At 43.1% G+C, this 22,315-nt stretch overlaps 1 long non-coding RNA gene across 1 annotated transcript in view; it reads right to left on the bottom strand.

Moving 5' to 3' along the window:
- LOC122230765 overlaps positions 1–18,240 on the bottom strand; it is a 33,463-nt gene extending 15,223 nt beyond the window's left edge. Inside the window, exons 1-2 of the long non-coding RNA XR_006207839.1 lie at positions 18,106–18,240; positions 17,363–17,467 (exon numbers count right to left, since the gene is read on the bottom strand). This is a non-coding gene — a long non-coding RNA (uncharacterized LOC122230765). The remainder of the gene's footprint in view (positions 1–17,362; positions 17,468–18,105) is intronic.
- Between the last annotated feature and the right edge of the window lie 4,075 nt (positions 18,241–22,315).

The raw sequence follows: 22,315 nt of genomic DNA, 5'->3' as shown, positions 1-22,315 counted from the left end.
ACTTCAGCTCAGGTCATGATCTTACAGTTTGTGAGTTCAAGCCCCGTGTCAGGCTCTGTGCTGACAGCTCGGGGCCTGAAGCCTGGTTCAGATTCTCTATCTCTCTGCCCCTCCCCTACTCACTGTCTCTCTCTCTCTCAAATATAAAAAATAAAACATTATATATATATATATATATATATATATATATATATATATATATAAAAAGAAAGAAAGAAAGCAAGAGTCACATTTACCAGAGACAGAGAGGGACATTACATAATGAAAAAAGGGTTAATCCATCAAGTCACAACAATCCTAAATTTGTGTGTCCTAAACAACAGCAAAATAAATGAAGCAAACACTGATTGAACTAAAAGGAGAAATAGACAAACTCACAATTAGGGTTGGAGATTTCATCATCCTTCTCTCAACAACTGATAGAACAACTGGAGAGAAAATCAGCAAGGATCTATAAAAACTCAGCAACACATCAACCAATAGGATCTGATCAACATTTACAGAAAACTCTATGCAGACACATTCTTTGCATAGAACATACCTCAAAATAGACCATATCCTGGGCCATTAAACAAGCCTCAAAAAAATGTTAAAACCTGAAATCATACAGTGTGTTTTATGACCACAAGAAATCAAACCAAAAATCAGTAACAGAAAGATAACGGAAAAACCTCCAAATATTTAGGAATTAAACAACAAATTTCTAGTAATCTATGGATCACAGAGGAAGTCTCATGTGAAATTAAAAAATGCACTGAACTAAATGAAAATAAAAATTTGCGGAGCATAGCTAAAGCAGTGCTGAGAGGAAACTTTATAATATTAAATGTTTATATTAGTAAGAAGAGAAAGTTTCAAATAAATAATTAAGCCCCAATTTCAAGAACCTAGAAAATGAAGAGCAAAGTAAACCCAAAGAAAGCTGAAAATAATAAAGAACAGAAATCAGTGAAACTGAATATGGAAAACCAATCAAGATGAAATGTTGGGTAATACAGCTCCTAGAGTTGATGTGGATTCAGTAATCATAAGTAACGTGTCCAATCATGACCTTCCTTCTTCAGCTATATGAATGCTAAAGAGAGGCAAAAGAGAAGGATACGGTGTGCATTTCTAAATACTGTCTTCATGTGATCTGGAATTCTTATTTTTCACATAACTAGGAGAAGTTTCTGTCTCCTCCCATAAGAAAAAATGTGGGGGGCCTGGGTGGCTCAGTCAGTTAAGTGTCCAACTTCAGCTCAGGTCATGATCTCATGGTTCATGGGTTTGAGCCCCACATCAGGCTCCACACTGACAGTGTTGCTCCTGCTTGGGATTCTCTCTCTATCTCTCTGCCCCTCCCCCACTCATGCTTTTTCTCTCTCTCTCAAATAATAAATAAATTAAAAAAAAACCTGTAACACAGATTATTCATTCATTCATTCATTCATTCATTCTTTCCTTTAATTGATATTTGAATTATATTCACCCTTCCTCAGAGTATTCATGGATTGAGCTATCATGAAATTAATTGTAATAGTAATAATAATAATAATTATAAATAAACAGAAAAGAATGCTGAAAATTAATATACACCTTCACTCATGGAAGTAGGCTGTGGTGTCATGTGGCAAAATAGAAATCTGACTCCCTTCCCTAAAGCTTATCGGAAATTCTTAGTGCTTTAATGCTTTGGTTTGGTACTATAAGATTGGATATTAGAAAGAAAGAAGAGAATTCCAAGAAAAATGAAGCATGTGTGGCAGCAATTCCATTTTGTAAATTTTGTAAATTTTGCAGCATGAGGCGTGCCCCCTGTGGCTGTCAACCTTGCCATTCTACCTTGGTTGCCACGCCCTCTTTTATTAACATGTTCCTTTGAATGATGACATCAAAGAGAATAACAGAGAGACTTTTGGTTTTGGTTTTGGTAATGCTGTGTCAGCATTACTTAAATATTAGTTTCCCTATTTAGCTGTAATATCACATTCTCCAAAATGTTCCAAAACTAATAATCCTAAAGATAGCATCACTTATGCAGCTGTATGTCTGAGTAGATCAGTGTTTACACATCTCAGTAATAACATAAAGTTTTCCAAATCTAATCTGATATCAGCTAATGGGATGATTTAGACATGCCAAATTGTGATACCACCTAAAATTATGTCATTTAATTAAAGCTAAACTTATTAGACACACGAGAAGTACACGCAAATAAAGTTGTAATCTAAAATGAGGAAGTGACAAGTTGTAATCTAAAATAAGGAAGTGAAATCAACTTTCATTTGTGGATGTCACGGTGGTTGAGGTTGGAAGTTGTTAAGATTTATATGATATATAACTACATACATCATACAAATATAATGACTATTGTTAAAATATGTCCAACACAGAGTAAAAAGAATACTGGCTTGGAGTCTACAGATCTGGGGTGAATCTCAGCTCTGCTGCTAAACTTGCCTGTGGTATTTGGAAAGTTACATAAACTATCTAAATCAGGGTTTTTCCTATTTGTTAAAAAAAAAATAACACAGTGCTACGTAAATTAACTCAATTTTCTCATAACTACCCTCTGACTAAGTCATCAACGTTGTCCTCATTAGAAAACAAAACAAAAACAAAAACAAAAACAAAACAAAACAAAATAACACCACATAACAAAAAACCACAGACTTGGATTTAGGCAACTTGCGTATGGTCATGTGGGGAACTAGCGGATGCAGGATTTGAGCCGAGGAGGTCCGATCCCAGTCGTTTTAATGAGCCTCAGTGCTTTATTGTTTTCCTGACACATAGTTTTATTTCTAGGATCAAATGTGATACACCCATAAAACACCGTATAGGTATCTGGCACATAAGAAGCACTCACAATTAGTTTACTTCTTATTACTATTAGTATTAACATTATTAGTATGTGTAATGTCCCCAAAACTCCTGAAATAAGCTCATGCTTACACTTATTGTGAAATAAAAAGTTTCTGTAGCCCTTATCTAATATAGCTTTGCCATCATGACATACACATAAATCACAACTCACCTTGACATATTTTATACTCATTTTATTGCTAGTCGTAACCTTTGTTTTTATGTCTTCTTTTTCTCTACCTTGGTTTAGTCCTTATCATACTCCAGTTAGAGAGAGGACTTTCTCTCCATTAGACATTAAGGTCCTTAAAGGCAGCATTACTTTATTTATCCTTATTTCCTCAAAGCTGTGCACAACACTGCCCCAAAGTTAACATAAAATGAATATATAAAGAATGAAAGATGACTATTTCCTCATAATTTCCACTTTTTCATTTTGAGGCGATAAAAAAAAAAGTCTAATAAAAACACTAGCATTTGGGAAAATCAAGAATTCCTACCACATTTGATCTGCTTTAAAGGTAAAGATAGAGCTTGAGAAATATATGAAGGTAAGAAGGCAGTTATGTGCCTGGGATTCTTTTGACTTATTCATAGTCTTGGAGCAGCATAGAAGAATCAACACTTACCATAAGAAAGAAAGTGAAGGGGAGGCTGGGTGACTCAGTCGGTTAAGTGTCTGACTTCGGTTCAAGTCATGATCTCACAGTTCATGCGTTTGAGCCCCGCATCGGGCTCTGTGCTGACAGCTCGGAGCCTGGAGCCTGCTTTGGAATCTGTGTCTTCATCTCTCTGCCCCTCCCCTGCCCATGCCCTCTCTCTCTCTCTCTCAAAAATAAACATTAGGAAAAAAACACTTTAAAAAAATAAAAGAAAATGAAATGGTCTAAAAATGCCTGCTTGCTTCCACATGGAGAGTGATAAAATGATTCTAAAATCTTCCCAGGTGGCAAATCATGTCTACATGAAAGCGATGGGAATAAAAGCACCTACTCAACCTTGTGATCAGAGAAGTTCAAGTCTCTGAATCTTTAGCCTTAATTCATGGTATAAAAGACCAAGGCCAATAATCCTGACTGAAAGTGATGACTAGAATGGCCCATGGAACAATCCCACAGCTGCCCATGTCTTTAAGTGTTTTCAAGACATTGAAACCCATGTTAATTACATTACATATTTACGGATGTATATTATTTAGCAAGCCTAAGGCTATAATTCAAAGGTTAGAAGCTAATATAGGAAATAAAGTTCAAGTGTCATTTATAAGATTGTTTGCTTTATGTGAGTGGGACTTAGATTTCAACTTCACAGTAAATTTTTAATTCAGAAGTTAGTGATGTTCTGTGATTATAGGTTCTAGTATGACATAATGAAAGAAATGAAATTCCGAGACCATAAAGATCTTTGGTTACATTTTTTTGGCATATACTATAGGGAGCATTGTAAAGATCAGGGATAGAGATTAAGAATTCTGCACATATGACATAAGCCATAGAGAATAAAATGTGCCCTTCATTTCTACTTTGTAAGGTACAAGAAAGAGCTACAGTAATGTAAACAATTGTGCAGATTCAAACCAATGCATTCTAGCCACAGATCTCAGATTGGGTCAGCTCCATCCCAGGTTGTTAATGAGTCAAAAGGAATATACATGCCGTCACAAAATTAGTTGCAAACTACAAAATCAGTACATAAAAATCTGTGGTTTCTATACACCAACATCAAACTAAAAGAAAAAAAATGCTTGAATCTCATTTATAATTGCATCAAAAAAATAAAATACATATGAACAGATTTAACCAAGGAGGTGAAAACTATAAGACATTAATGAAAGAAATTGAAGAAAACATAAATAAATGGAAAAATATTCTGTACTTATGATTGGGTGAATCAGTATCATTAAAATCAATACCCAAAGCAATCTACAGATTCAATGTAATACCTATAAATATTTCAAAGGCATTTTTCAAAGAAATACAACAAATAATCCTAACATTAGTATGGAACCATACACACACACGCACACACACACACACACACACACACAAACAATGGAGTAGCCAAAGCTATCTTGGGAAAGAAAAATCCAGAAGCATCATGCTCCTTGATTTCAAACTATATTACAGAGCTACAGTGATTAAGTATTGGCATAAAAAACAGATACATAGATCAATGGAACAGAATAGAGTCCAGAAATAAAACCACATACATATGGTCAACTAATTTATCATAAAGGAGCCAAGGGTATGCAATGAGATAAGGATAGTCTTTTCAATAAGTGGTGTTAGAAAAACTGGACAACCACATGCAAAAAAATAAAACTTGACCATTATTTTACACCATAAACAAAAATTAACTCAAAATGGACTAAAGACTTGAACATAAGACTGGAACCATAGAACTCCTAAAACAAAACAAAACAAGACAAAAAAAAAAAAAAAAAAAACCTTGGCAGTAAGCTCTTTGACATAGGTCATGGAATTATTTTTCTTAATCTAACTTCAAAAGCAAGAGCAACAAAACCAAAAATAAATAAATGGAATTACACCATACTAAAAAAGCCTCTGCACAGCAAAGGAAACCCTCAACAAAATGAAAAAGCAACATACTGGATGGGAGAAAATATTTGCAAATTGTGTATCCAACAAGGCACTAATATCCAAAATACATAAAAAACTCGCAACTCAATAGCAAAAAAAAAAGGGGGGGGGCAAATAATTTGATTCCAACATTGGCAGAAGATCTGAATAGATAATTGTCCAAAGAAGACATGCAGATGGCCCATAGGTACATGAGAAGATGTTTGACATCATTAATCATTAGGAAAATGTAAATCAAAACCACACCGAGGCGCCCCCTACACTTATCGGAATGGCAATCACCAAAAAGATAGGAAATAATAACTGTAGGTGTGGAGGTAGAGAAAAGGGAACCCTTGTGCACTGTTGGTGGGGATGGAAACCAGTGCAGCCACTGTGGAAAACATAATGGGGATTCCTCAAAAAATTTAAAAAAAAATTACCATATTGTCTAGCAACTCCACTTCTGAGTATTTATCTGAAGGAAATGACAACACTCTTGAAAAGATATATGCACCTCATGTTCATTAGAGCGCGATTTACAATAGCCAGACGTGAAAACAACATAAAGGTCCAGCGATGAGTCATTGGAGAAAGAGGAAATGGTATATACACACAATGGAATATTAGTCAGCCGTATAAAAGAATGAAATCTACCATTTGTGACAACGTGAATGGACCTTGAGAGCATTATGCTGAGTGTAATAAGTCAGAGAAAACAAATACTGTGTGATCTCTTACATGTTCCATCTTAAAAACAAAACAACACAGAACCAAAACGAACAACAAACTCATCGATACAGAGAACAGATTGGTGGTTGCCACAGGCAGAGGAGGGAGTGGGGGGAGGTTGGAGAAATGGGTAAAGGAAGCCAGAAGATAAAAATAATGAATAAATAAGCAAATACTGTGCACTACTGAGCATCACCAGAAAAAAAAATTGTGACAGAAATGAAAAAAAAAACTCTTTCAAAGAAGAAAAACAACCTCAAATTATATACAAATTGCAGATACATTGAAAGTAAACAGTGGCAACATGGCCATAGTTCAAACACTCGGGTTTATCTGCTAGATAATATACAGTTTATACCTAGATGAAATACTCCACAATTAAACAAATATTTTTTAAAAAACATTTTATTCAGGAGTGTCTGGGTGGCTCAGTCAGTTAAGCATCCAACTTCAGCTCAGGTCATGATCTCATGGTTCGTGAGTTTGAGTCCCGAGTCAGGCTCTGTGCTGACAGCTCAGAGCCTGGAGTCTGCTTCCGATTCTGAGTCTCCCTCTCACTCTGCCCCTCCCCTGCTGGCATTGTCTCTCTCTCTCTCTCTGTCTCTGTCTCTCTCTCTCTCTCTCTCTCTCAAAAATAAATAAACATTAAAAAAAAACAACCGGGCACCTGGGTGGCTCAGTCGGTTGATCATCCGACTTCGGCTTGGGTCATGATCTGGCAGTTTGTTTGTTCGGGACCCACGTCGGGCTCTGTGCTGACAGCTCAGAGCCTGGAGCCTGCTTCGGATTCTGTGTCTCCCTCTGTCTCTGCCCTTCCCCCGTTCATGCTCTGTCTCTCTCTCTCTCAAAAATAAATAAACGTTAAAAAAAATTTTTTTTAATAAAAAACAACCTTTTATTCAAATCAATTACCACATGGCTAATACAACCAAAATGAAAAGACTTAGTGATGGACAAATATCTTTACAAGCAAACGGACATAAAGCTCAAAGATCTCCCAGTGACTGACGGCCTGAACAGCACAGTTCCTCCATTTCTCTTATTCAGTTTGCTCCATGGTAACCCCCCTCACCTTCCCTATACCCCCGATTGTTCGGGGAGTGAGTGTTCATGACAGTAGGACCTTGTATTTCCACAGCACTGGATGGTTTTCAAGTTGCTTTCTTCGGGACTATCTCATTTGACGCCTCCCCCTCCTCCAATATCCACTGAAGTGTTAAGGGCAATTATTCTTATTTTTGTTTTAATGAAAAAAAGAACATGGAGGTTCAAGGAGAGTAAAAGGCTTGATCTGGCGCTATTGGTAGGACTGAGAGTAGACTCAGACCTTCCCTTCCTCAGCTCTGCCCTCTTCTCCCCTCAAAGGCAATCTACTGACCCACGGGGCGACACGTCTCTGAAAGGATCTTTGGAAACCAAGAGCGCTAACATGTAGGAGGGGAAGGGGAATAAAAGATGGAAGAACGTGGCTAACAAAACCCCTCCATTACGGAGAGAGCCACGAGAGTACAAGGTAAGTGAGAAGTGGTACAGATTTTACAAACAGTCCCGCAATGTATTTATTGAATGGCTGGTTATTAACATCCATTTTGTCTACTCTGAATTTCTTGAAATAAACACCAAAACCAAGGATAGAATAGCCTTAAATCAAGCAAAACTGGAGGCACTGACTTAGAGAGAAATTTCCTGTTTTTAAAAAAATAAATGTTAATGTTTATTTATTTTGAGAGAGACAGACAGAGCATAAGTGGGGGAGGGGCAGAGAGAAAAGGAGACACAGAATCGGAACCAGGCTCGGGGCTCTGAGCTGTCAGCACAGAATCCAACACAGGGCTTGAACCCATGAACTGTGAGATCATGACCTGAGCTGAAGTCAGACGCTTAACCGACTGAGCCACCCAGGCACTCCTGATTTTGCATATTTTAAGCAACCATTTACCTTCGGCAAAGAATTGTTCAGATGTACTGCTCGGGTGAGAAACTGATACCGTTGCCTGAGTCAGGTGTTTTGTGAGGGAGAGCCAAGCCCCATTTCTTAAATAATGCTCTCAGGCAAGGTGAGAGCTCCCTCCATAGCAGGCGATTTCTTCATCCTTCTTGAAGGAACAATGATTAAACCCAAAGAGCATTAAGCTAGAAAACACAGAGGCAACATTCCAGAGCATGCCCCAGTATTCTGGAAGAAAGACTTTAAACACAAAGGCTTGCCAATAGTTGGCCCAGTTCAGTATAAAATCTGGCTGTTAACAGTGCAACTCAAACAGGTAGCTCCACAGTATGGAGCCCAGATACGTTGTATCCAGTGTCAAAGAGTCCACAGAGGTTGGTGGGAGGAAAATATAAAACCAACTAAATTTTATATATTAACCCAATTTTTTACATTAGCAAAAATGTCCACTATTATTTGTTGGCAAATATCACCAAGAAGAGCCATTCTTAACAGTTATATGTTATGTACCAAAAAACTAAATTTAGTGCATGACTTTGAGCTAGGTGGTATATTAGGAAAAAAATATTATTAAAAGACACTATCAGGACAACTGATGACATTACAATATGAGCCGCAGATTAGGTTAACAATATTATATCAATCTTAAATGTCCTAAATTTGGTAATATCCTTGCCCTCGTTCTTAGAAAGAAAAGGAACACGGATGTATTAAGGGGTCAAGAGGCATAATATATTGTGCAGGACCCAGGGACAGTGACGGTGGGAAGCACTATCACCTAGGTCTGTGAGGTCTGGACTGTCATAAGACAGCAGCTCTGGGAAGAGGACTGCCCCACAGGAGAAGGGGAAGCAGAGGGGACTGGAGTTTACGGGATGGATAAGAACTGTCGGATGGAAGAAGGAGAGCCTAGGTACCCGAAAGAAAAAGGGTCCTCCACATGTAAACACAAGAAAGTCTTTGAGGGCATGGCAGAGGGGGACCAAGAGGATGAAGGTAAGGCAGGCAGGCGTCGTGTGTGTCCTACAATGGACAGAGTACCCAAAACAGCCAGTGAGGCGGGGAATTGTCCCCCACATATATTGTCCCCATGTGTCATCCCCGTATGGGTCATTGGCCTTCCTCCTCAGATAGGTCTTAACAAAATGTTACTACCTGACAGTGAAATCCAGAAAAGTCGTAGCAGTGTCTGAACTTAAAGATCTGCCCCACGCATTTGTTGGTACCAAGAGAGAGAATTTTGAGGATCTGAGGCTGACTTTTTAACAACATCACCATTATTTGACTCAACAGCTATTTACAAAAGAGGATGGTGTATTATCTAGGTAGGTAGGTAGGTAGGTACGAAGGTGATAGACATATAGATAGATGCTTGCAGATATATATTCACTAACCCCTGTGTTTATTTTTCAAATGGCAGGGCTCTAAATACAGCATAATAAAATTATCAGTGAATTCTCATTTTAAGTGTTCAAACGTTTATGAGGAAACCATCTTTTTTCAGTTTCACAGTGTGACCTCTGAACTTAGAATTGCTCTATAAGAAGAGATCCTAGCTCCTCACCATACACACCTATTGATCGGAATCCCTGGAACATGGTCCCCAGCCCTGCATTTTGGAGAATCTGTTCCGAAGCCTTGAAATCCTTTGAGAAGGCACTGAGAGGGTGAGCCACCCTGAGGGTCCTCAATAAGGCACAGCACATGTTGTGCTGGCCGCATCCACTCACTCCCTCGCTGGGGGCTCCTACTTCTGCTGGGAATAGAATGAACTACAGATGGGGGGGGGGGGTGGCATGGCTTGGGCTCTGAGCTGGCAGGAAGGCCCACAAGGTAGCCTTCCAGATTTCCTCTAACCTGAAGGCATTAAGTCTTTCTTTGATTGTTTGAAAATATTTCAAAGCTTTGGCCCCCAGGCAGGGGCAGATAATGGAGGGCCACAGAAGTATAAGGAAATTGAAATCACAGATGTATCAAACCAGAAGAGCCTGTACTCGCGCCCCCCCCCCCCTCATTTTTTCTTGAGCTCTTGTCTCAGAAACAGAGAAAACCCGAAATCACCATTTTGCTTTCTGAAACGTATCAAGTTTCTCGTATTCAAAGATAAAAGCAACCGGGCCTACCTCAGCTATCACGATCCGAGATCAGTGCTCATTAAAACTCTAGTAGATTAAGGCTAAATCATTTGCCAACCCAATTTTTTTTTTTTTTATACACATTCAAATGCCTAAATTGGAGATCTTGCCATGAAGCCGACTCCCGGTGCAGAGAATGTGCCTTCTAGAAAAAAGCAGAGAAAGGTGTCCAGACTATGTTAAGAGCCGAAGAATGAGGAAGAACAGCAAATGAAAAACAGAGCAACCTACTGCTCAAGGCCGTCTGACCAGGAACAGGGGCCGCCCTGAGGAGCCCGGGCTGGGAACAGGGGCCGCCCTGAGGAGCCCGGGCTGGGGGCATGGTGTCCGTGGGGAGGTCAGGCAGGCCCTAGCCGGCCTCACCTGGTTGCTTCTCTCAGCTAGGCCTCTCCGGGCCCCTTTGTCCCCGCTGAGGGCACTCACTTGGACACGACAGAGGGCCCACCTGGGAGACAATGTGGGCAAGGAAGGAAATGGAAGGTGTAAATGAAGGAGTGTTGGGAGGCATGGGGTGGTGGGGGGGACCAGCCTTCGGAAAGTTAGAAATTCCTGCAGCAGCTTTCAAATCCTCCCTTTAAAAACTGTTGAACAACTTCACACAGAAACATAGCCTCAGGGGAAAACAATGTTAGAGCTGAAGGTGTAAGAATAAGACAGAGCTGCCTAATTAAGCAGATCACAATCTATCCTTTCTGCCCAGCCTCCCTCGCCTGGGGTCACCAGTAGGCCACTTAAGACCTTCCTTTGAAAGGAGGCCGGGGAGCTGTGGAGGGGGAGGGAAGGCAGGAACTCAAAACTTTAAATACCCCACGTCCGCTCTACTTCTCAATTAACACATTAATTAGGAAACTACTGGAATTGTAGGCTCCCCGGTCTCCTCGTACTTAAACGTCTCTCCAGGTCGGCACCCTAACACGGAAGGCCTCTCAGCCCGGCTGGCCGCCCGAGGGTTCCAACGGGGGGCCGCCGTCCAGCGCCCAAGATTTATATAAATGAGGGCATTGTGTGTTCAAAAGGAGATTGGTATGTTTGATGTCAGCCACTCTTGATTTACCTTTTCCACGTGATAACATTCATCAAGTCAGATAAGTGAATGTTGATGTGTCCGTTCTCTTTCAGTCCGCGACAGGCGAACCTCCCCCCATTACCAATGGGCTGAGACAAAAACCATTTTCCTACCACACCATTACCTGAGATGACCTATGACGCCCGAGGCACAAAAACGCTTTGAGTTTCGCTGACTCTGTTTGCGTGTGTGGATTCGGGTGGGTCGTAGTTCAGAGAGCCTAAAGTAAGCCAGGAAGTAAGCTATTCAGTGACAATTTCTCGAGACGTTTAATGCTCGACTCTGCCATCTGATTAAAAATCCACACTTGACCCCCAGCCAGGTTGCCAACCCTCACCCCTTTAAAGCCCCGGGCCTGCAGACCCTCAATAAGTTGTAAAACCAGTAACTTTACAACGACTCCACACATAAAGTAAATTTCTTTGCGACCGAAGGGTTTTGCTGATTCAGTCAGTGGAATCTCCATCCAGTATTTTATTGTATTTTTTAATTAAGCTAAGATGCTTTAATGAGTCATTGCCATTTTCCATTGAGGACACAACCAAGGAGTCATTGCGGGAGTTAAATCAGAGCCACTGTCTCTTGAAGCAGTCATAGGACGTGCCTACAAATCACCGAGTGGACCCGATGTTCAGGGGGATATGGTCCACAGTCTGACTACGCTATCCGGAAGAGGGATACGATGACAAAGCATCCCTACAGAGCCTCGCGCTTTTGCTTTCGTAGAGACCTTCATTTTCGGGAACGTGACTCATTCTGGAGACGAGAAAACTCCTAAGCAGTTGGTTCATGATGACCCACATTAGTCTTTTTAAAGGGCCTCCGGTCACTCTCTGCGTGGAGTCGCCCGCCTGTGGGTTCCCATGTCTTGGAACTTTCCTCTGTCATTACACTTGCCCACAGCATGTCGTTATGAACCCTTGATCAGTCCCCCCAGAAGAACGTGCGCTCCTAAAGATCAGGGGCCTTGGGTTACTCATCTCGAAAGCTCCAGCACTTAAAATAGTACCTGATACCAATATTTGCTGATATCAACACGGGGCTGGACCAAAAAGCAGGTCTTCTGATAATGATGAGACCTACAGACAATGGTCCTTGGAATAGAAATAATACAAATGGGGGCGCCTGGGGGGGCTCAGTCAGTTGAGCATCCGACTCTTGATTTTGGCTCCGGTCACGATCTCACGGTTCATGGGTTGGAGCCTCGCACTGGGCTCTGCAGTGACAGTGCGGGGATTCCCCCTCCCTCCCTCTTTCTCTGCCCCTCCCCCGCTCACTCTCTGGGCCTCTCAAAATAAATAAATAAACTTAAAAAAATTTTTTTAATAAAATAAAATGATATAAATGCCCCCAGGGTTCCACTTCCATGGAGATATATACAGACCATAAGTTAACCTGATCCCGTAAAGCAAGCCAACGTCACCCACCTTTCCTGAAGAGGATAGGATTCAAAGGGGGAAGAGTGTGATGTGAAGGTATGAGAGTAGGCAGAGCAGAACAAGTAGACCACAGCTTTGTTTATTCCACTAATCCCTGCGGGTTGTAATTTGCAATCTGGAAATACATGTGTCCTTTTTAGACCTTAGACTCTGTAAGATGAGCCAAAGAAGGATTTAGGGAAGGGACCTGAACTGCAAGCTTTTACATGAAGTTCTGCCACAGATTGCTGTGTGACTTCAGGAAAATCATTCCTTAAAGCTTCTGTCAACGTATAAGGAAGAGTTTGGATGACGTCGTAAGGAGGAGTTTGGCTTAGGTCATTTAGCACGCACCTGCCGAGAGCCAGGCGTTTTTGCACATGCTGGGGTACAGCAGTGAGCCAAACACACATCCTGCCCTCAGGAGCTCAGCTTCTAAGGAAAACACACAATAACAAGTCAATACTTAGGAGTTAAGAGGTGTTGAAGGCTCTGAAGACAAATACAGGAGAGCCTAGACACCATTAAGAATACAGCAAACTCCCTGGGTTGAGCCAGGAATGAAATGTTCCTGTACGATAACATATCGTGAATACAATCACCAAAAAATAGAATCGTAAAGTGTCTTATTGATCATCTGGTTCCACACTGAATTTTACAACCAGGCGCGATGAGGTAGGTAGGTGAGTAGGAAGATGATAGATAGACAGACAGATAGATAGATAGACAGACAGATGGAGTTCAAGTTACACTATGTGTGCAGGTCGATGACCTATTTTGGCCTCTCTGCAAGGACATGTGAGAATTTTCCTGGCGTTCTCAGATGGTCCATGGTGAAGCCAGTACCTGGCCCAAGAGTTGATCATTAGTTCTCCTTCCCGACCGGACAATCAGCAGACTAGTAACTTCATGTTCATAGCTTCAAACCAGCCGTGGTGGAGTATTTCCACCATGGAAACTGGGTAAATACTACACATCGGGGCCTTTTCACTTCTTTGCATCTGAGGGGGAAAGCCAGTTGTTTAACCTTGACCAGCTGATCTTCCGGCACGTCCCAGCCCTGTATTGCTGGCATGTGACATCATTTGATCCTACTTAGTGGGTTACCTTCTCTGCGGACTCTCACCATGATAGTAACTAGAGAAGCAACCACGAAAATGGAGGCCAGCTCTCACCCCAAAAGGTATGCCCACAAAGGCTGCTTCTGTTAGTCTCGGGCCAAAGTGAGGGTTTGTTCACGTCAACAAAAGCCTCCTTTGGTCTCTGGAGCTTGTCTGGTAGTTTGAGTGTGAGAATCCTTTTTTAGTTTTATTTAATTGCCTCCAGCTGTAGGAATCCCTTTTGCCTCCAATCTATTGAAACCAGCCTGTTGGTTAACCTCCCTGTTTATTTAAATTCCAAACCCACAGACTGTTTTTCCTTCTTTTGTTTTATCTCCTGCTTCAGACACTGGGAAGCTTGGATGGAGGAGGCAGCCCAGAGGCCGCGGGGGCAGCCATGGCACTCGGGAGGCCCCCGCTAATGAGCGCCCAGACTCGTTCTCCCGGGGACGAGGAGGCAAAGGGTTTTTGGATCCAAGGCTTATGGGAACTTGCTGAGTTAGCAGTTCTGGTGAGGCAGAAAAGCCCGGAAAAGGAAGGTCATGGTCACCTTGGCACGAGGATGCTGTGTGACCTTAAATATGTTGCCTGCCCCTCTTTTAACCTTGGGCCTGTCGTATGTGGGTGAAGGGCATGGAATTAGATTCCTCCCGGCTACATTTGGCCCTAAGATTCTAGGATTCTCAAAAGGCAGACGCAAACTTTCCTAAATCAAGACTCTCCTTATTTAGTTAGAGGCGTTAACCAATCCCGCTGGAGTCCTTTACGTGCCACAAAGCACTGGAACAATACTGTTCCAATTAATTATGTGACAGTCATTATTGCAGATACATCAAAACCCAAGAGACGGGCCATAAGTACGTGAAGAGCATTCCTTTTTTTTTTTTTTTTTTAAGTTTATTTGATTATTTTGAGAGAGACGGAGACAGCGTGAGTGGGGGAGGGGTAGAAGAGGGAGCGAGAGAGAGGATCCCAAGCAGGCTCTGCTCTGCTAATGCGGAGCCCGATGCGGGGCTTGAACCCATGAAACCGTGAGGTCATGACCTGGGCCGGAACCAAGAGTCGTTGGCTTAGCCGACTGAGCCACCGGGCGCCCCCAGCCAACAGTGTTTCTTAGAGATTTAGGTGCAGAGGATCCAAGGAGGCGTGTTGTAGTCCGTTAGCCTCACCCTCAGAGCCTCCTGATGTTGCCTCCCGTCCAAATACAAATGCAGTTACATGTTTGCTCAGCTCTCAGCAGATTAAAAATCAGGATATTAGAAGGGCTCTAGGCTGCTGCAGTCAGGTATATCAAGGGATGCCAAAAACAGAAAGACAGCTAAGAGCGTGACCATGTGAGCAGAGAGAGAAAAGGACAAACTTAAGATAATCAGCTCATAAAGCCAAAATCCTGGGGCCATTTAGTTTGGGGAACAAGAAGCTCTCCAAATCTGACTGGTATCATCGCGCAACAGACGATTTTAAGGACGTAGTTAATGGCTGAAAACGACCCATATGACATTTATTTTGATATGAAAACTCGTTTTTAAAAATTTTAGCTCTGTTTTAATATTACGGGTAAGCTTTCTATAAATGTAAAGGAAAATCCTCTTACGTGGAAAAAGCCTTCTCAAGTGGGTCTCTTCTTCACTGGACACTTTGTGCACACTCTTCTGATTCCCTGCGATATCCCTTCCCTCCACCTGTCACGTGGCCATCTGCTTCTCACCCTGAGACCCCCCTTAGCTAACATGCATGCAGCCTTCACTGCGTGCCAAGCACCGTTACAAGAACTATACATATTAATTCATTTAATTCATGAAACAACTCTATGAATTCATGAGTATCTTTAGCCCCATTTTATAGCAGAAGAAACTGAGGCACAAAGACATGAAGGAACTTTTCCAAGATCCCATAATAAGGAATTGGCAGAGCTCAGATATTCAAACAGGTACGCTCACTTCAGAATGCATCCTCTATGGCGACACTCTAATGACCCTCTGTCTCACACACACACATACACACATGCACACACACACACACACACAGAGACGCGTCCATTTTCCTGGGCACCAAGGTGTCTTATCACGGGTTTTTTTAAGTTACTTGTTCAGGGCCTGGTCCCTCCTCCTAGAATGTAAATTCTGTAAGGGCAGGGACCAGACTGGGCTCATTTGCAGGCATATCCTGGAGATTTTTCTACCTCTGTAGGTATACACACAACTGCTCCCGACGGGAGCCAGGGGTCTGGAGGATTAGTTAGCAACCGAGAGGAATAAGCGACACCAGGCACATTCTGTTTAGCTTCCTGAATTGCAGATTACCATTTCTGCAACCGGCAAAAATTAGCCGGACAGATGCGATTCTTACTTTCCTTTAATTCCATATGGCTCAACGTTAATCTTAGCTCTGTTTGTACATTGAGAAAAAGGGAGTGAAAAGAATGTTCTTACATATATTGTCTAGAAAGGTCAATGCTTTTCTTCAGTGTGATCAACGTTTAGATTTGCAATGTCTGCATGTTTTAGACATTAATTCTCAGCCAGGCAACATAGCACGTACGAACACCAGCCTGGGAGGCAGGCAAGAATATACTGGCATCCTGGCTTTAACGCTGAGGAGCTCTGAAAGTCATCTATATAATGGGACTGATGGTCTTGACCTGACAGAGTTATGGTGATGTTCCTCATCTATATAATGGGACTGATGGTCTTGTCCTGACAGAGTTATGGTGATGTTCCTCATCTATATAATGGGACTGATGGTCTTGACCTGACAGAGTTATGGTGATGATTAGATTAATCGAAATACGATTTGTTGCATACTCGAGACGTAAGGGGACTTTGGTAAATGTGGTTTCACCTTCTGTCAGCTGCAGTAAATTTCGTCGCTAACGATAAATCTTTCAAAAACACTTGCTTTTATGGGTAAGCTTTTAGGTAGATAAGTCGTTAAAGTTCAAAACGGGTTGTTCATGTGGTGAACAACATGGGGGTTAGGGGTGCTGACCCCCCATGCAGTTGAAAATCCACATGCAACTTTTGACGCCTTCAAAATTTAACTACTAATAGTCCGTTGCCGACCGGGAGCCTTGCCAATAACATAAACAGCCGATTAACACATATTTTGTATGTTATATGTATTCCATACTCCATTCCTTTCATAAAGTAAGCCAGAGGAAAGAACATGTTATTAAGAAAATCAGAAGGAAGAGAAAACGCATTTACAGCGCTGTGCTGTATTCATCGAAAACAATCTGTGTGTAAGAGGACCCACACACATCACACCTGTGTTGTTCAAAGGTCAACTGTAGTTTTAAAAAACCACGTTTAGGGGCGCCTGGGTGACCCAGTTGGTTGAGCGACCGACTGGGGCTCAGGTCACGATCTTGCGGTTCATGGGTTCGAGCCCCGCGTAGAGGCTGCTGCTGTCAGCGTGGAGCCCCCTTCGGATCGTCTGTCCACCGCCTCTCTCTGCCCCTCCCCAGCTCACGCTCGGTCTCTCAAAAATAAAGAAAACACTTTAAAAAGCACAAGTGCAGAAGTCCACAAATCTTACCGCGGGAGAACGCCGGAGTCCAGCGTTTGAACAAGTTACTTCTGTCAGGAGAATCGCCAAGTGGTCCTCGAGGCCTGGGGTGCCCTGGTTCTGCTGGGGTCCTTCCTGGACACAGGGGACACACTGCTGGAGGGGGGCCCTGGTCACTTCAGCGACTCTGTAGAGAATCCCGTCAGTTCCAGGCCACTCGACCGTGGTTCTGAGCGGTTGAAGGCCCCACTCGAGGCCCCTTTCCCACCCGCCGGGCAGGTATCGCCCTCCTGTGCCAGCCGCCAGTCTGGGCATCATACCTGGGCCTCCTTGTCCATATCCTGGGCTGCCCAGTACAGAAGCAACGTATTTCCTCAGGATCCCCCTATTTCACTCTCACACCCCTGATTGCAGCTCCCCCCACCCCGCTTCTTTTCCCCAGAGACCTTATCCTTATCCCAACCCCCACCTGGATGTTTTAAAAACTAGCCTCCCTTATTTTCTCCACTAAGCTGACATTTTAGCTTGCTATTATACAGAAATCTCTCCATTAGACTAATTGATCCTAAGATATCAATGGCTTGTCGACATTTAAGAGGAATGCCTGCCTGTTGAAAGAGACTCTTATCATCTGTAAAAGTAAACCGTAAATGACAGGAATTCGGTCAGCGAACGCGAAATGCAGATTTTTGGGGGGACCCTCTGGAGTGGATTGTTCTGCGAGAGAGACTGCTGGGAACCTCTTAACGCACTCCACATGGGGGACCACCTACCCCTCTGCCGACCTCGGCTCTAGTTTCTTCTCCGCTCCCCACTTAGGGCTCCCCGCGACAGAGCCACGCGTGCCCGCGCACAAGTCCGCGTACACACGCGTTTACGCGTGTGTGCAGACCCAGACGCACACGTGCGCGGGCACGCAGCTCTGTGCACAGTCAGGGGGCACCACCGAGGAGTGCGTTGACTTTCTAAGCGTAGTGTGACAGGTGACGCCACGCAACATCACTTTACTCTTCCGTGGGATTCGACTTCTTCAATAAAGCGTGGCATCTCCTTCCACCCCTTGACCGGCCAAGAAAATGAGTCCGGTTGCCAAGAGTGCTGCAATTGTTGCCTCACCTCCGGGCGCGGCTCGTCTTTCTGTTCTCTCAAGATCAAACGCAAGAAGACCGGTCCTGAAAACACTCTGCGGCTGGGGCTATTTTTAGCCACATCTTCCTTCCCTGGCACCTCTCTCCGCCAAGCCTGCGGGTTGAGCGGGGAGGGGGGCGCTGCTCATCCCTGCCCCCCGCAGAGACCCAAAACCCAATGGCATCCGTGCCCCGGGGAGTCCCAGTCTGTGGCCTTTGCACAACCTGGCCTGGTGTTCATCACTCTGCGGTGACATCCTGTCTACCAGCAATGCCCGGAAACTGCCCTCTGTGCAGCGCCCAGCTCGGTGAGGGCTCCCCGCGGGGCCTGCCCTCCCCAGGGCTGGGGCGGCAGGGCCCCCCTGGGCAAGCTTGGGTTTAGGAAGCCGCCAGCCAGCTCAGTAAGTAAAAATAAATATATAAATAAATAAAAGCATCTGTTGTTGTTGGTTTTCTGTCTCTCTCGCACTCTCTCTCTCTGTCTCTTTTTAATATGAAATTTATTGTCAAATTGGTTTCAGAGCTGGGTAATGTGATCTTTTCCACCCTCCCCCGCCCCCACCCCCTGCTCTGAGTGTAATCAGGTAATATCCATTACACAAAGAATTTCAAAGGTTCCTTTTCTGTGACTCTCAGCCACAATGCTGCCCATTGTTTACACTTTAATTAACTTCTGTTTTACTGATTTATTAAAAAAAAAAAAAAAGATGAATTAGCCTTATGCTTGGAGTTGAATTATTGCAATTTGAAACCCCTCATACCTTTCCTGAGAACTTCAAAGCCCAGCAAAGGTTGTTTATGTGCAGGAAATCAAATTAGCAAAACTATTACAGTGGCTTAATGGCTTAGGGTGGTCAGGTTGATGAGAAACACTAATTGGAAAGCGCCCCCCCCTCCACGCCCCCAGCCCAGAGCTGACTCTTTTAAAGCGATTCTCAACTGCGAGGGGGTTTGCCAGCCCAGGCCCAGTGGTTCAAAGGATACGGCTGCCCTGGTGCCCGATCCTGTAAGATCCCTCCTATTTCAAATGAGAGAGAGGGAAGGAGAAAGTAGAGAGAGAATTTGGGAGCGGGAACGGAGACAATGTGTTGTGAATGAGGACAATAAGCTGGAAAATAGGAAACATACTCGAATGTGTGATGAAAATGAATTGCATAATGCAACAAAAACAAAGGCTGGTCCATTCAGAAATAAAATACCGCAGCCTGCGGGATACACGCCGGGCATCTAAAGAAGGCTGGCCGACCACATTTTAGGCAGCCCAGGGGAGGAATAATTACATTCTAATGTCGGCACATCCTTTTCCCACGCGGACCGTCCACAGAGAAAAGAAAAGCAGTGGTTATTTCAGACCGTCCTCCGGCGGCAAGGAAAGGCGGCCGTGCCCTCGTGGAAATGATCCACCCTGATTAATAGCCTCGCGCCAAGGTTTGGGTGAGCAGGGATTTAACAAAAACATGTGTTCCTACGAACCTTCATGATGCCCGGTGAAGATTCTGAGGTCAGGGAATAAACACAACCAAGCCCTCGAAGGTCTTTAGCTTGTTATGACCAGAAAACACCTGCCCTGACTCTGCAGGGAATAATGTGCTGGCTACAGTCAGCCTTGTGTCTATGCGGTGACACGGCCAACCTTGAAACGTCAAAATACCCACACGGCTCCCCTAAGCGCTCCAGTGGCCAGCAGTAAGAGGGAGTAACCCGGGACAGAAAATAAACTTTCTAAGTACCAAAGCATAAATTACCACACTCTAATCCTTAGTTGTTAAAAGGAACAGAACCTCCGGAACAAACCTTTTCCTGTACCGCTAAAATACGTAATTCAGTGTCTTAAGCTTCTATAAAGAGTGGCCCAAACTAAGCCTTCGTAGAAGCAGTCAGACAGAGTTAGCCCAGGATCTGATGCAGACCTTAAAAAGATTAAGCCATAATAGGCTGGTCTCTGTATAATGTAAAATAACTCAACTTATGCCTAGAAATCCAGCTGAATCTGAACAATTCCAGGTAGTGGCCTATAGAGAAGGTTTATAAGACATTTCTCTTTGGGGCTATGATAAAAGGAAGATTAGAACTGAAGGTAGATCTTTGGGTTCTAGTCCCGAGTTCCCTCCACTTAGCCATGTGACCTTGAGTGAGTTGGTACAAACCTCAGTATTCTCATCTATAAAATGGGAATGAAAAAACCAAACTAGCTTCCTCATGGCTCTTGGGAAGATCAAGCCAAAGGACCCCCACTGAACCCCCCGCGTTCATGGGGAATTTGGGTTTGTAAAGATGTTTTTGAATTGTTCTGCCTTTGAAAGTTGTATTTCTAAAGCTTGGAGAATAAAGGAAATTATATATTTTTTCAATCAGGAAATCTTTTGTCAGGCCCAAGTTTTGGGGGGCCTACCTTGTAGCTGTTTTAAAGACTACACTTTTCATTTTTCAACAGAGGTATTTCGGTAACAGTTAGGAGCAGGCACCAAGAGCGTGTGATGGGAAGTGACAGCGATCAGGGAGATTGATTTGTTCGCCGTTGCTCTTTTTCTATGTTTGAACCTGAATAAGGTCATGCCCTGCAGGTAATTTTAGGAGGAAAAAAAAATAGAAACTAGGAAAGCATGTTGGAATTGGCCACTTCATTCTGAATAAAATGGTTTTAATTCATTCAAAAATGGCACATATATGTTTTTAGATGAAGCATTTGTCTCAATAACGCACAGGTAGTAAAATAGACAACTACTTTCAAAGTTTAGCATGCAGGTTGTGAGCAATCCCAGAGGGAAAAAAATGGAATGGCGTGCTTTAACAAATAACATTTAGAATGGGCTCACCTTTTTAAACAGTATGAAAGTGTTTTTTAGCCCAACAGCACCTCATTAAAAGGGAGAAAGTGGTGTTGCCTCCACTTACCACGTGGGCAACAGAGGTCTGGCAAGCTTGAGGACTTTGCCCTGAGTCCCACAGCTAGCTTTTGAGTTCAGACTGGTTGTTGTTGTTGTTGTTTTTAAACCTATGTGGACTATCAATTTTCAAATAGAAGGGAATGGGCCCATTTGATACATTTGAACATGATTATGTGTTTTGGATTTTCCCATAGTTCAATAAGAGAGCGTTTTGAGAAATCTATCAAATCGTAATGAAACCATCATATATGAAACACCTGGAGAAATTAGGGTCCAGTTCCCATCCACGTCTCTTTTGAATCCCAGAGTTTTGGTCCACAGGGAACAATCTCTAGGCAAGAGAAAGACAACGGGAGAGGGATTTCAGCTGGGAGCCAAATGGGCTAACGGGTAACTATTCACGGACGCCATTGGACACAGCCTGGCCGGAGTGCAGAAACCAGCCAAAGCTAGAAGGAGTGCACTTCCGGAAGCAGAGCCAAGGGCCTATGCCAACAGCAGGTAGGACTCCAGAGAACTGAGAGGACTTTGCAAGATTACCCTTAAACAGATTTGCAAGATTACTCTTACTCTTAAAATCACTTTTAAACCGAATAAATTCTGAACCACGGGACCCAGGGAACGAAATCCCAAATAATGGCCATCCAACTAGTGTTATCTCCAAGGCTGTTTGAGAATACAACACGGGAGTGTCAGTGTTTGCTTTCAAAGGAGGATTAGACGCCATTCCGGAAGCGGCTGTTCAGATCAAAAAGTGTCTGAAGAAAGGGAGAGACATAATCCTTCTCCTGCCTCTTAGAACAACAAAGACACCGAGAGCAAAATGCAGAGAGGGGGGAGCGGGCAAGGCTGCTTACACCAAACATGGAGCTGGAAGGGGAAGCCGGCAACAAGGAGCAGATAAGACCCCATGGCCAGGTAATAAATAATCAACATCAGGTATTTACCAGCATGTGTTAGAGGGCATA

Source organism: Panthera tigris, chromosome A1 (assembly GCF_018350195.1).
Source record: "Panthera tigris isolate Pti1 chromosome A1, P.tigris_Pti1_mat1.1, whole genome shotgun sequence".
Lineage (NCBI taxonomy): Eukaryota > Metazoa > Chordata > Mammalia > Carnivora > Felidae > Panthera > Panthera tigris.
This window is presented reverse-complemented; position numbering and strand designations above follow the sequence as displayed.